Source organism: Eretmochelys imbricata, chromosome 2, assembly GCF_965152235.1.
Source record: "Eretmochelys imbricata isolate rEreImb1 chromosome 2, rEreImb1.hap1, whole genome shotgun sequence".
Lineage (NCBI taxonomy): Eukaryota > Metazoa > Chordata > Testudines > Cheloniidae > Eretmochelys > Eretmochelys imbricata.
In genome coordinates, this window is record NC_135573.1 from 87,753,265 (window position 1) to 87,766,736 (window position 13,472).

The 13,472-nt window shown below is 38.9% G+C and overlaps 1 protein-coding gene across 1 annotated transcript in view; it reads left to right on the top strand.

Annotated features, from left to right (window-relative positions):
- PTPRM (protein tyrosine phosphatase receptor type M) overlaps positions 1-13,472 on the top strand; it is a 688,077-nt gene that overhangs the window by 472,443 nt on the left and 202,162 nt on the right. The gene's annotated exons all lie outside the window — the stretch shown is intronic.

Sequence of the window (13,472 nt, forward strand, 5' to 3'; positions counted from 1 at the left end):
TCTCATTTGTCCTGCCCAAAATATTGTGATGTTTAGACACGTGTACACGGATTTGCATCCATTTGCTCTGCACATTTTCCTTTTATTTCATAAATAAAGATGGTGCATAAATGTCATGAGTTGCCATTGTCTCAGTGGATCTAAAAGGCACAATATTGATTTAACAGGAAGTGTATGGGCCTCAGGAAGTATACGGGCCTGCAGAAAGATAGTTTTCTGTATATAAAGATGTGTTTTGATGCAGTCTTTAACAGTGTAATCACATAATACTTTTTTTCACAGGACCCCTGTTTCATTCATTGCATCCAATGAATGGTGAATGAGATAAGGTTGTGCAGTGCATGAGGCTATGGCCTGTAGGAATTTTGACTCATTCTCAGCAGAGGTTGGAAGGTGTGTGTATTGAATGAATCAGAGGGCAGTTGGATGGTCTGGTTATTAAGGCACAGGTTAAGACTGAAGAGACTGGATTATATCCATAGATCTGTCACCGACTTCCTATGTGATGCTGGGCAAGTTGCTTAAACCATAATTTTTGGAGACTGTCAATAAATCTGTGTTTTTCAGGTACCCAATTTGAGACATGTGGGGCCTGATTTTCAAAGTGCTCAACACTCCGCACTCAAATTGAAACAAAGTACCCAACTCAGCACCTTTGAAAAAAGCCTTAGGTGTCTGAAGCTGGGCACTCGCTGAGGTACCCAAAATTAGTGGACTCTTCAACAAATTTTGGCGTAAACCTCTCTCTGCCTCAGCTCTCCATCTGTAAAATGGGAATAAAAATAATACTTTCTATCTCACAGGAGAGTTTTGAAAATAAATTCATAAATACTTGTAAGATATTCAGATATTACAGAGATGAGCACAATAGAAGAGTTCATGGGGAAATTAAAAAAAAATCTGTATTCTGTGCAGGGAATGCAGAGGACAGAAAGAAATGCTGAACTGCTGCTTCATTCACTGAGCATCCTGTACATTAATGGATGCAGGGGATTTGTGCTTAAAATATTATGTAACTATGTAATTAAAGATTGTATCATAATACACACAAATTGCATAATTCTGTCATTACCTAACTTCCAAATGCTTTACTTTGCAATCCTAATTACGATCTTTCAACAGTTTTTGGTATGAAAATAAGCACACTTGTGATGTACAGTGTGTATAATAGAGATTTAGTACACACGTATGTCTGGTTGGGTTTACAAGTATATATGAATTACTTAAAAGAGGGATTAAAGATGGGATCACTCTCAAAGATGGTAAGCCAAAATTATTATTACTTATTATTTTACCTCCAAGTGTGCCAGGCCCTTGGCAAAAGGCACACAAGAGATACATTGCTATCCCAAAGATTTTACAAGCCCTGATCCTGTAACTGGGCCCATGCAGGCAGACCCTTGTGTCCACATAGCTCCAATTTCAGAATAAGGACAAGTGAGGATATAATATACACACAGAGGGACAGTATGGGTATATTATGGATATATGTTTGGGTGATTACTCAGCTTAGCCATATGTATGTCATGACTGAAAAGGAGTACTTGTGGCACCTTAGAGAGTAACCAATTTATTTGAGCATAAGCTTTCGTGAGCTACAGCTCACTTCATCGGATGCATACTGTGGAAAGTGTAGAAGATCTTTTTATACACACAAAGCATGAAAAAATACCTCCCCCCACCCCACTCACCTGCTGGTAATAGCTTATCTAAAGGGATCACTCTCCTTACAATGTGTATGAGTGCTGGAAATGGCCCAACTTGATTATCATACACATTGTAAGGAGAGTGATGACTTTAGATAAGCTATTACCAGCAGGAGAGTGGGGTGGGGGGAGGTATTTTTTCATGCTTTGTGTGTATAAAAAGATCTTCTACACTTTCCACAGTTTGCATCCGATGAGGTGAGCTGTAGCTCACGAAAGCTTATGCTCAAATAAATTGGTTAGTCTCTAAGGTGCCACAAGTACTCCTTTTCTTTTTGCGAATACAGACTAACACGGCTGTTACTCTGAAATATGTCATGATTGTTCATATATTTGCTTGTAACCCACAAATGTATGTAGGCTCTGCTGCTGAATTCGGTTTTTAGACTTTAGAAAATGTTGACCTTGAAATTGTCCATGTAAGACCTAGTTTCCTGCCATGTTGTTTTCTTTTATGTTCATACGCAGTACAGAAATGTATGTAGAGAAAAGTGAGCACTGGGAAAGGACCAAATTGTACACTGCTTTACAGCATACATAACTCCCACTGAAATCAGTGTGTTGCAAGTCAATACTGAATTTGCCATTTTTCTTAACTGATCTAGGAAAGTGGAAGTACATATGAATTTTAGCACATGGTTTATTTTTAAAAGAGTCCTCCAAGAATCTGAGTTGAAATATGGTGCCATCCTTAAGTTATCATCAGTGTTCTGGGCATCATATTAAAGCTGCTGTTAGTGATTAGACATTGCAAGCATAGGATGTGACATCCAGCCAGTTACATCATCCAGGAACCTATGTACTAAAATAGATATCATTGTCTTGCATGCAGCAAAGTTTCCTAGTGTGCTGGGGCTCTCTCTTCCTAATGGCCTGCCACCTCTAAAACTATTCTAATATTTTTCAAAAATTGGCAGATAGCTTGCACTGCTGCTGGATTATCAGAGGAGTTAGCTACAGCTGTGCATATTTGACACACAACTATATCATTTTATCTTGTATTTGCTAGGTAGCCAGTCAAGAGATGTCACACAGGAAGGAGTTGAGCACTGCCATTAATAATAATCTTTCTCCATAATAGCTTTGGTGCTTATGCCAGAGCCATTCCTCCCATTATTCTCTTGGCCAAGTCACTATTGTATACCATTCACCACAATCAGGGAGCAGATTGTTTGGGCTGGAAGCAAGCCGTTAAGTCTGTGAGTTCTTTTGTTCATAAAATTACAGAAAATTCTATAGTAGTTAACTTTGCAGCAGTTCTCTGGACTTAACTGTTTATTCCATGTGGGAGAAGTAAGAATAGATAAGCTGCTGTTAGTGATGTTCATGTATAATGACTGGTTTCCTCAAGATGACAACCAGCACAGACATAATTCTGTTTTCTCCTGACATGATTTGATGGACAGAACCCCGGTGACATTGGTGAGAGCAGTAAAATTACATTAGTAGCTTATTATGTAACTCCAGTTTAGCTGATGAACTAGAAAAGCCTGTAGATCATGTAAGAACAGTGTCCCATTGTTCTGGCCATAACCATGAACTTTTTAAAAGCCTTTCATTTTGTTTGAGATTAGACCAAGGCCATATCTATCCTCTGAGTTTAGCAATAGTGGCCAGAAGCCAGGATAACTGCACTGGTGCAAACCCAGCAGTAGGTAAGGAAAACTGTTGCGTTTACCCCAGTTTCTGGCTACTGACTGATTAACTGGGGATAGTCTCAAGTATAGATGAGGCCTGAGCTTGGGGACAGAGTAGTAACTGATTGCACTAACCAACTGCAATGAGTTAGGAAGATATAACATCACCAGGTAGCCACAGATAAAATGTGTTCAAAATTCAAATGACAGGGTTGCAAAGGCAAAGTTTCTTGTGGTTGTCCACTAGGTTGAGATTAATATCTGAGATGATTTGTTGTGAAGGTGATTTTAAATTTAAATTTACTCAACATGATTACATAGCTCTGGATGATTGGGGTTTTTTGGTTTCTTGCTAAGAACTGTGCCTTATCACAAGTCATTTCTGATATTGTAGGTAAATGGAAATAAAATATTTTCCCAATGTGCCTAAAATGCAAATCATGCCGGGCTTTAGATATTAGGCCAGTGATTTTCAGCTTATGGGGCATGACCTAAAAATGAATTGCAAGGGTCGAAAACAAAATATAAAACAAACAAACAAAAAAAAGGAAGCAGTATTAACACCTCCAAGAACTCAAAAATTGTAAGTCAAACCTCCCCCCCAAATAATGAGATTTAAAAAACAATAAATGTTTGGTTCTTTATTTGCCTTCTTTTTGTTCAGCCTTTACAGTTCACATTATCAAGGGTTTTTTTCTGCAGCCATCAGAGCTAGACACTTACTTAAAAATGAAAGCTAATATTCTCATGTAATCCCATAAATGCAGGAGTTGGGACTTCAGGAAAAACACCAACTATTGTGAAACTCAAATAAAATCATGGGAGTGGGCATTACTGGCTGCATCTAAATGCCATGGGCAGTAGGTCCCATCAGGGATAAGTAAAGGAGAGAGAAAGAGAAGTTCTCTTCCTTTCTCCTGCAGCCCAACATTGCTACATCTTTTCCCCCTCCCATCTGCCTACATGGTTCTCATGGGGGGAAGAGGCACGTTCCCCATAGCTAAACATTGTGTGAGAAAGGGGGGCAAGAGGGAAGAGGACCCAATTTCCCCACCTTGGGCTGGCCATCCCCTATTAAGAGCAGCACAACTCCCACCAGCCAGTACCTAGCAATGTTCTGCACCATGAATACACCCAGTGTACACCTTACAAGTCCTCAGCCCCCAGCAACTCTCCACCTAGAAGCCAAAACCAATCACAGTGTGATTTAGTGATTTTTAGTCACGCAATTCTTTGCCATTGGCACTGGCCACTGTCAGTGACATGATACTGCACTGGATGGATCACAAGTCTGGTCCAACATGAGAATTCCTATGTTCCAAAAATAGTTCTGTATCTTTGCCATGATAGTCTTGTTTGGCTCAAAGATGGTCAAAGCTACTCACCTGTAAAAATTCAGCTTCTTCACTCACTCTCAAAAGCATTAATAATAGTTAATAAAAACATGAAAATCACACCTTGCCACTCATAAAAATAGCATAATAAAGGGCCCCACTAAGACACAATTGTCCTCTGTTGCCTATTTGAGCTCCACAGCCTGGGAGGTTGTTCCTTATTGAGAAGGCTCAAAATATCCCCTCTCTGCCATATTTAAATGCTAGATTTAGGCCTTCTGCATGAGACCTCTGTACAGAAGCCAAATCTGTGACTCTTCCTAAACCTATCATGACTGTCACAGTATCTGATGGCACAAAAGACAAAAATAGTTGACAGAAGACCTTACAATCTGCAGTATGAAAATATCCAAAATATGGCATTTAAGATCTTGGGAAAGACATGAGGCAACTGACTGAGCATTTTAGGAAATGTACAGTGGCCACACTTGAAACCTTCCATTTATGTAGAAAATTTCTACTGGTACTGAAGTCAGTTCTATATTTCCATGCTCAGTCACACATTGGAGTTGCTCCTAGAACTCCAGCTGGCTGCAAATTCCCTGGTGAAGGAGAGAATTAGAAATAAAAATACTGGCGTGTGGGAGGAATTTACATGAGCTAGCATCCCTCTAACTAGCTATAAAACTTGTTCCAGAGAAGAGAGGTTTTGGAAGAAATTACCTCCTGAGGTTAGAAGAACATGAATATGTTGAGCTGACCATTAGATCTGTTATACCAGTTGTATATTTACTGTGTCCACTTAGAACCCCTGTAAGACGCCATACAAAGTTTATAGATATTTAAGTTTGGTTCTTTAAGGACATCTCTGTAGCCACAAAAAAGGTGATGTAAGTGGTCTGTGAAATCATCAGAATCCTGTCTTGTAAGCTAGTCTTCCAGGATTTGGGGATGTTGTCCCATACATTTTGGTGCAGATGGCCACAGATGTCTATAATGACATAAATTGAAGTCGGTGTCTACAATAACAAATGAACATGTTTCAGAAAATCCTAATGCCTACTGCAAGGAAAAAATACATACTTCTGGGCTATTTGCTGTGTGCTTTCTATACAGAGGCACAATATCTACTTTAAATGCAGTTAATAAGAAATCTCAAAACTAATGTGTTTTTGTAAATTAAAAAATCACACGAGTCTTCCTTGCTTTTTCTCTTTATATATATTTTCTTCCTTCTGCTAATTCCTGGCTTCTTCACCATTCCCCCGATCAAATAATTGGATTGTTTTACAGCCACAGTTTACATACATGTTCCCACACAGAAAATATACACAAAAGAACCAACCAAATGCCATTTAAAATTCAGAATACTATTAAATAAAAGCTTGTTTTCTTTAAGATCTTTCTGAATTTTTTAGCAAGTTTTCTCACCCAGAGCCACGGTTAGACAAATTGAAATAGCTTTTATGAACTGGTACAGAGATCACAAAATGAGCTGACTTGGAGGAATAAATTTGCTTTAGTTCATCTTTTCCAGGGAACCTTTAGATTCGTACTCTAAACTTACCCCTTTTACATCAACAGGTAGGTGGGCACTGCCATTTTCTGGAGGTACTCCTCCAGACTATCAAAGTATTTTAGCCCAGTTCTCTTGAATGAGAAACATTAATCTGGAGTGTGCTAGATTTTTGTCATACTACAGAGAGAGTGAGGAGAGATATCAGAGTTGATTGATTGCTATGCTGGTCACACAATTACATTTAGTTACAATCCTTGCTCCCTCAGTGTCAAGCAGTAAATTTTCAGATGAGCTGAAGGTGGGTTTTTTTCCTCCTCTTAAAGAGCCAGTGTCAGTTTACATGTATTTTTTTTGTATGTACGACAGATTTAGAAACTAAACCAGTATGTTTATAGGAAAGGGACTTCGCAGTCTATATTGTTTGTTCTCTTCTCATTAGTCAAAGATTAGTCATGTCTTTCAATCCAGACTAATGTACAGATTTGAGTTGGTTTCTGGGGCATACACAGGAGATGTCTGACACTCTATAGCTTGATGCTGAAAGACTAATTTAATTACACCTAAAGGGCTGGTGAAATACACTCTCTTTTCTTTGGGGTGGGTGGGGGGGGAGAGCAGCAGATCTTCCCAGTATTTGATGGACAACTCATCTCTGTTCTAGTGCCTTTGTTTCCTTCTTATAATTGAACTTGGCTCAGTCGGTCTCACCACTTCATCAGTGTGGGCCATGCTCACTGTAAAGGTGTGGTAGAAAGGACTAAATACATACTTCACTGTTCCTGCTGGTCGTATTCAAAGTTTGCTAAGACTTTTGGTTCCCGAATCAATCACACTTACATACAACATCAGTCAGTCTGGGCAGAGAGGCTTTGCCACAATATACCAACTTTTTGTTGAATAATGCCTTAAAAGAGGACATTATACGCTGAATAATATTCATTCATTTTCCTCAAGGCTAAAATAGAAACACCTTTAAGGTAAAAGGAAAATTTCATGCCTTTCTCTCTCTGACATTTTATTCTGGATTCATAGATAACTAAAGCACAATTTTAAAATCTTTCACTGCAAATCTCAACGGTGCTTGGAGATTTTTTTTCCTGTTTAGTATTGGTGTTTACTGTCTAAGAAGGGTAATGTCCTTGAAAACGGGTGCTCCTTAATCCCATAATATGCTACAACAGTGATGCTATAAATGTCTTAACACCAAATAGGCTATACTGCATGGTAAAACCACAGTTTGCTAAGGAATTTTTGTTGCTTAAGGACTAGTTTTCTAATAGATTGATTTGTTAGCTTGCAGTGATTTAATGAAATATTGACCCAAGTGCCATCAGGTGTCTGCCAAGAGTAGGACAATGAGGTAAATGTTGCTTTGTGTGCAACTGAGACTTCTATATAAAATAAATACATAAAAATAAAAAGGTGGGGGGAAGTAATATGGTGAAACCAATCTAAAACTTCTGTTCGTTAACATACCAGAGATTTAGTCTCTTGTATTGTACAGCAAAGAGCATCTATAACATGATGTTGCTGTCTCTTGAATGATGTCAGAATAGGGCACTACGTTTCTTTAATCATTAGTATTGTATTAGCTTTCCTGAGTAATTATTTTTTGCTTGATCCTTTTAGTCTTTAATCCATTGAATACCCCTTGAGTCCCATAAATGATGCTTTGGCTGAAATACTTTTATTTGACCGTATCAGAAGGGGTTATGACTAGATTAATGATAATCTGTCTCAAGGTAGCATCTGTCAGTACACTCTCATTTCCTCAAGGAAAATCTTCTCATCATAAAGAGTTTGCACATGCTTTTTCCCCTTCTTTTCCACTTTTCTTCCTTGAGCTTCTTCTCTACCATAATGTGACTGAAAAGGATACAGTGCTACTGCAAGACCCGCAGTGAAGGACAAGGGCCATTTGCTTTGAATGGCATGCACTTGCTGTTTTTATCTCTTTCATTTTTCTTTGCTATTATTTTCCTGCGATGAAATGTCTTACTCGGACATGGGAGAATTTAAAAAATAATTCAGTTGCCCTAATCTGCTGCTTTCACAACAGTTGTGTTAATTTGTCATGCTAACTCACTGCTTCCGTTGTGAGCAGATACTTCAAGGTTCTGCCATTAGTGAACAATTTGCTAGCCCATTTCAAGAAAATGGTCCAAACTCATCCAAAGCGGAACTTTGGTGAAGTCAGTGGAAGTACATCAGAGATGGAACTGGCCAAATTGCCGTTCGCAAGAATTAAGCAGGAAAGCATAGTGAAAGGATAGTGCAGTGTGGTCACAAATCAAGACACAACTTTATAAGTCTTATCAGCCTTGACAAAGTGCCCCAATAAAAAAAAGAAATAACTTTGGAAGAATTATCATGGTTGTTGGAAGCAAGCTTATTTTTTAGTTATGATATACGAGGAGAGTGAATTTATCAAATACTTTATTTTACTGCTGATTTCAAATAAGCTACAGAAAGAAATTAATATTACTGTCAGAAGAATCGTGCATAGTTCTGGTTAGTTCCTGTGCCAACCCAACAGCAGCAATGATCCAAATAAAAGGAGCCAGCATCTGGAGTAGAGGAGAATTTTATAGAGTTTATGCCAGATAAAACCTGCTACTGCCTCTGCTGAGCTGCAAAGCATTTACAGAAGCCAATTTATTTTTCTTTTTAGTGACTGAAGCTCAGGATGGCTTCTGCTGAGATTTCTCACGCTAATTCTAAAATCTGAGATACAACAAAGTCAGATAGTGGGCCACGTGCTTAGGTGTTCCTAAGCTGCACTCAGCGCACCTGTGGGAGGAGATAATTTTTCTCCCTCTTTCTGGTCCTGTGATCTTGGGGGCACAACTTAGAGTAACCCCAAGGCAGTTCTAACTTGTCTGAAAGAGACTCAGTACACCAGAAGAAATCATTCTCTAGTCATGCTCTTTACACAGGTTGGAGGATGGGAGGAGCATGTGGTTAGTGCCATTTGAGCTGGTTTAAGCCCGCTCAAAGATTAACCTTGCAAAGTGTTGCCAGGCAGTACAAGCAGCCAGAATAGGGGCAATGCATCTAGCCCACTGTGTTAATGCTTATCATAATATGCTTATCAGTTACAGTAGAAAGAAAAGGAGTACTTGTGGCACCTTAGAGACTAAACATCAGCCACATTATCAGAGGCTCATTCACCTGCACATCTACCAATGTGATATATGCCATCATGTGCCAGCAATGCCCCTCTGCCATGTACATAGGGCAAACTGGATAGTCTCTACATAAAAGAATAAATGGACACAAATCAAATGTCAAGAATTATAACATTCATAAACCAGTCGGAGAACACTTCAATCTCTCTGGTCACTCGATTTCTGATCTCAAAGTGAGTATCCTTTAACAAAAAAACTTCAAAAACAGACTCCAATGAGAGACTGCTGAATTGGAATTAATTTGCAAATTGGATACAATTAACTTAGGCTTGAATAGAGACTGGGAGTGGTTGAGTCATTATACTGAGTGAAACTATTTCCCCTTGTTTATTCCTCCCTTCCCCTCCCCTTCCCCCCCCCCCCCCCCTGTTCCTCAGACGTTCTTGTTAACTCCTGGAAATGGCCCACCTTGATTATCACTTCAAAAGGTTTTCTCTCCCCCCACCCCACTCTACTGCTGATAATAGCTCATCTTAAGTGATCGCTCTCCTTACAATGTATATTTTTTCATGGTCTGTGTGTATATATAAAATCTCCTCACTGTACTTTCCACTTTATGCATCCGATGAAGTGAGCTGTAGCTCACAAAAGCTTATGCTCAAATAAATTGGTTAGTCTCTAAGGTGCCACAAGTACTCCTGTTCTTTTTGCGAATACAGACTAACATGGCTGCTACTCTGAAACTAGTTACAGTAGGTAGCTGATTAGGATAGACTTGCATTTAAAGTCTTTGTTGACCTACTACAAACATTTCCTAGATTATTCAATATGTATACAGCAATAAGATTATCATCATTTTCAGGCCCAATTTTGCATCAGTGTCAGTGGGAGCTTGGCCTTCAAAAGGACTGCAGGATGATGGCCTGTAATATTCTAAAAGGATCAGATGAAATAATGAAGTGGTTGACATTTATTTAGACTGTAAAATGCTGGAGGCAGGGACTGTTACGTGTGTACAGTGGTCCTTGATCCTTAGTAGGGACATCTAGTTGCTTTCACAATACAAGTACTACTGTTACTACCAACATTCAGACATCATGGACAGTATTTTAATATTCTATAGTCTGCAAATTATATACCAATTTTAAAAAAAAGTAAAATGAAAGTCCAGTGAGGGAAACCAGCTCTTGTTGCCTATAGAGACTGAACATATGCTCCCAGTAGGAATATACTTAGATGTATGTTGAATAAAGTACAGCAACTCTGCCTCCCTTTTGTTAGATTTAGAACAGTAGTACTCCAGTAAGACTGGAGTACTGTACATTGGTTAAATGTTCTTTGCAAATATCACTCTTCATCTACAAATGAAATTACTTTGTGTTCTAATTTACCTTTAAACCCTACCTTTGTCTCCCTCTTTTCTCCAGCTTCTTTTTCTCTTTCACCACAAGTTTCACCCTCCTAGTCTTCAATATTCAAGTTTTCCTGCATCCTATCTTATTGACTTTGTCTCTTTTCATCTTCTCTCCTCTTGGTCTCCTTCCTCCCTCTTCTTTCTCTTTAGCTGCTCTCTTTCCTTGGGCTCCTTTCCCTCTTCCTGCAATTGCTGTCATGTTTATCCTGATTGGAAAATATTACCTTCAAACCCACCTCCTTCTCTTACTTCCATCCTTTCCCCCTGCTGCCCTCTGTCTCCAGAGTCTTAGAGTATGCAGTCTACTTGTGCATCCTCCACTTCCTTCCCTCCAGCTCTTTCCTTGAGCCCTTCCAAACTGACTTGTGTCTAAACATGACATCCAGAAAAAATGACTAATTACTTCTTCCCAGGTTGGGACCCCATTGTGCTAGGCCCTGTACATACACACACAGTGTGTGTGTGCCCCAAAGAGCTTTCCGTCTAAAAATACAGGTAAATAGTTGGAATAAGGAATTATTAATATTCCAGCTTTACAGATGGCTACTGAGGCACAAAGAAATTAAATTACTGGTCCTAGGTCACATAAGGAGCCTTGGGCAGAACTGGGAATTGAAACGAAATTCAAAACCTCATTTAGCCACAGGATCACCTTTCCTCTCCCCTTATTCTTTCTGATCTCTCTCTACTGTAGTTTGTTGTAACAAAAGAGGGTATTTAAAAGAGCATTAAAGTGAAAGGAAAATATTTTACTTAAAACAATAACATGGGAAATGTAATTATTTTTACTATATACTTTTGAATGTCGTATACTTATTTTTAATAAAGTAGAATCTCTATTGGATAGGTACTGCTAAGAATATCTCTGAAACCTAGAAAAGCAAGAAGATATGCAATTAATGTCACTTGCGTGTACACTCTGTTTACTCTCAACATATGACATGTAAGAGATTAGTGTGTAATATATGTACTGTGGACCAAATTTGCACTTGCAGGCATGGAGCATTTCTCTTTGCACTCTAAACATGTAGGGAAAACTGCCTGGGGAAGGGGGAATTCACCTTGAAAACTGCCAGGTCTGCTACCATTCGCCCACAGATTCTATAGTGGGAGGTACAACTTGTAATTCTGACTGAGGATTTTAGAGCCCAGCAATGTATCTCCCAGTCAGCCTAGACTCTGTGGTGAAATCAACTCCCATTGACCTCCTATTTATTTCAATGGGAGCCTTGCTCAGATAGGAAGACTTAGTTACTGTCAAACGCTGCTTACAGGAGGTATAATGTTTGCTGATTATATTATGTGCACCATTATAATATTGCACCTGTCTTCTCCAGAGTAATAACAAGGACTTGTGTCTCCAATGCAATAAGTCCATCAATTTTCATTACCTATGTAAAAGAAACCTGTAAGATGTCTCCAGATAACATTATTTATCGCCTCACTTTTTTTGTATCATGTTGTCACCCATTGGCTTGTATTGACACGATAGTTATGTGGCATGCAACAACACTACGTGAGTTTAAGCATTTAAAAGGAAAAAGAGAAAAAATTAAGAAATATTTTTATAAATGATTTCTACTTCCTTGACTTACTTTAATCCCCCTCCCCTTTCAAATTGGTAGAAGAAATAGTCCTCAGAGAGTAATACCTTATCGGAACATTTCATATGCGCTATGGTATTTATGAACTAAAACCATAACATCTATAACTCTGTAGATATCTATAAATATTTTCACATGTATTATCATCAGTTTAGACAATACAACAATTCAAATGTTTGTAGCAAAAAGCAGCAACATAAATGCAGTGTATTCACCCATTCATGATGAAAACTTACAAATTCAAAGTATACTCCAGCTGCTTCTATAGGAATCAAACATTTGGGGTATTATATGCGGACACTAACACATGGTGATAATTAACATAGAATTTTACAAACATTGTAGCAAAGTAAGCAGTGCATAATCAGTAAGGGTCTTTTAGAGGGGGCATTTGCAAATAATTTTGCAACATTATTTACTAATTTAAGCATGTCAGGCTACATCTTGAGTCTGGCTAAAATCCACTCAGCAAAGCAAATGAAAGAGGGGGAGAGGCGAGCAGAGTTAGGACTACTAGGGCCAGATAGGGGCTGGTTTGTTTCTCAGAGTACCGTCAGTGCCGCTCTAAATTGGGCCCCACTGCAATAACTGTATGAGGGCAAGTCAGCCCCAGAGAAACGCCATGATTCTCTCCTTCCCCCAGAGCCTTCCTTCCTTTTGGGAATGTGGAAGGAAAGCAAGTGTGGCACAGGAGCAGCATCGGGGAATCCTTAGGTAACAAGCTTTTGCCACACAACCTCTCTGACTAATGTCATTCCCAGCCTCCTCCTCGGATCTGGCCCTCAACAGTTAGGAGATGAAAAAGTTCAGTATTCTCACGGTGAAGTTAATTTAGCCACATGCCCATTCTCTCCATTTTTAGGTACATCTCTAACAGCATAATCTTTATTGTAAATGTATGTCTCCCAGTCACACCAACACTGAAACACATGAGGAACTTTACATACAGGAAAAATTCTGTTGAACTTAATTGGTCTGTTCACATACCATAAGTGTTAGCAGCTTAGAGTCTTATTAAAGGGAATGTGCAGAATAACCCCGTCAATATTACTGTGGGACCCTTAGCTCATAGATGGCCTGAATTTTGAGCAGTAAATTTATACTGTGAACATGCCTGTAATGTGACATTA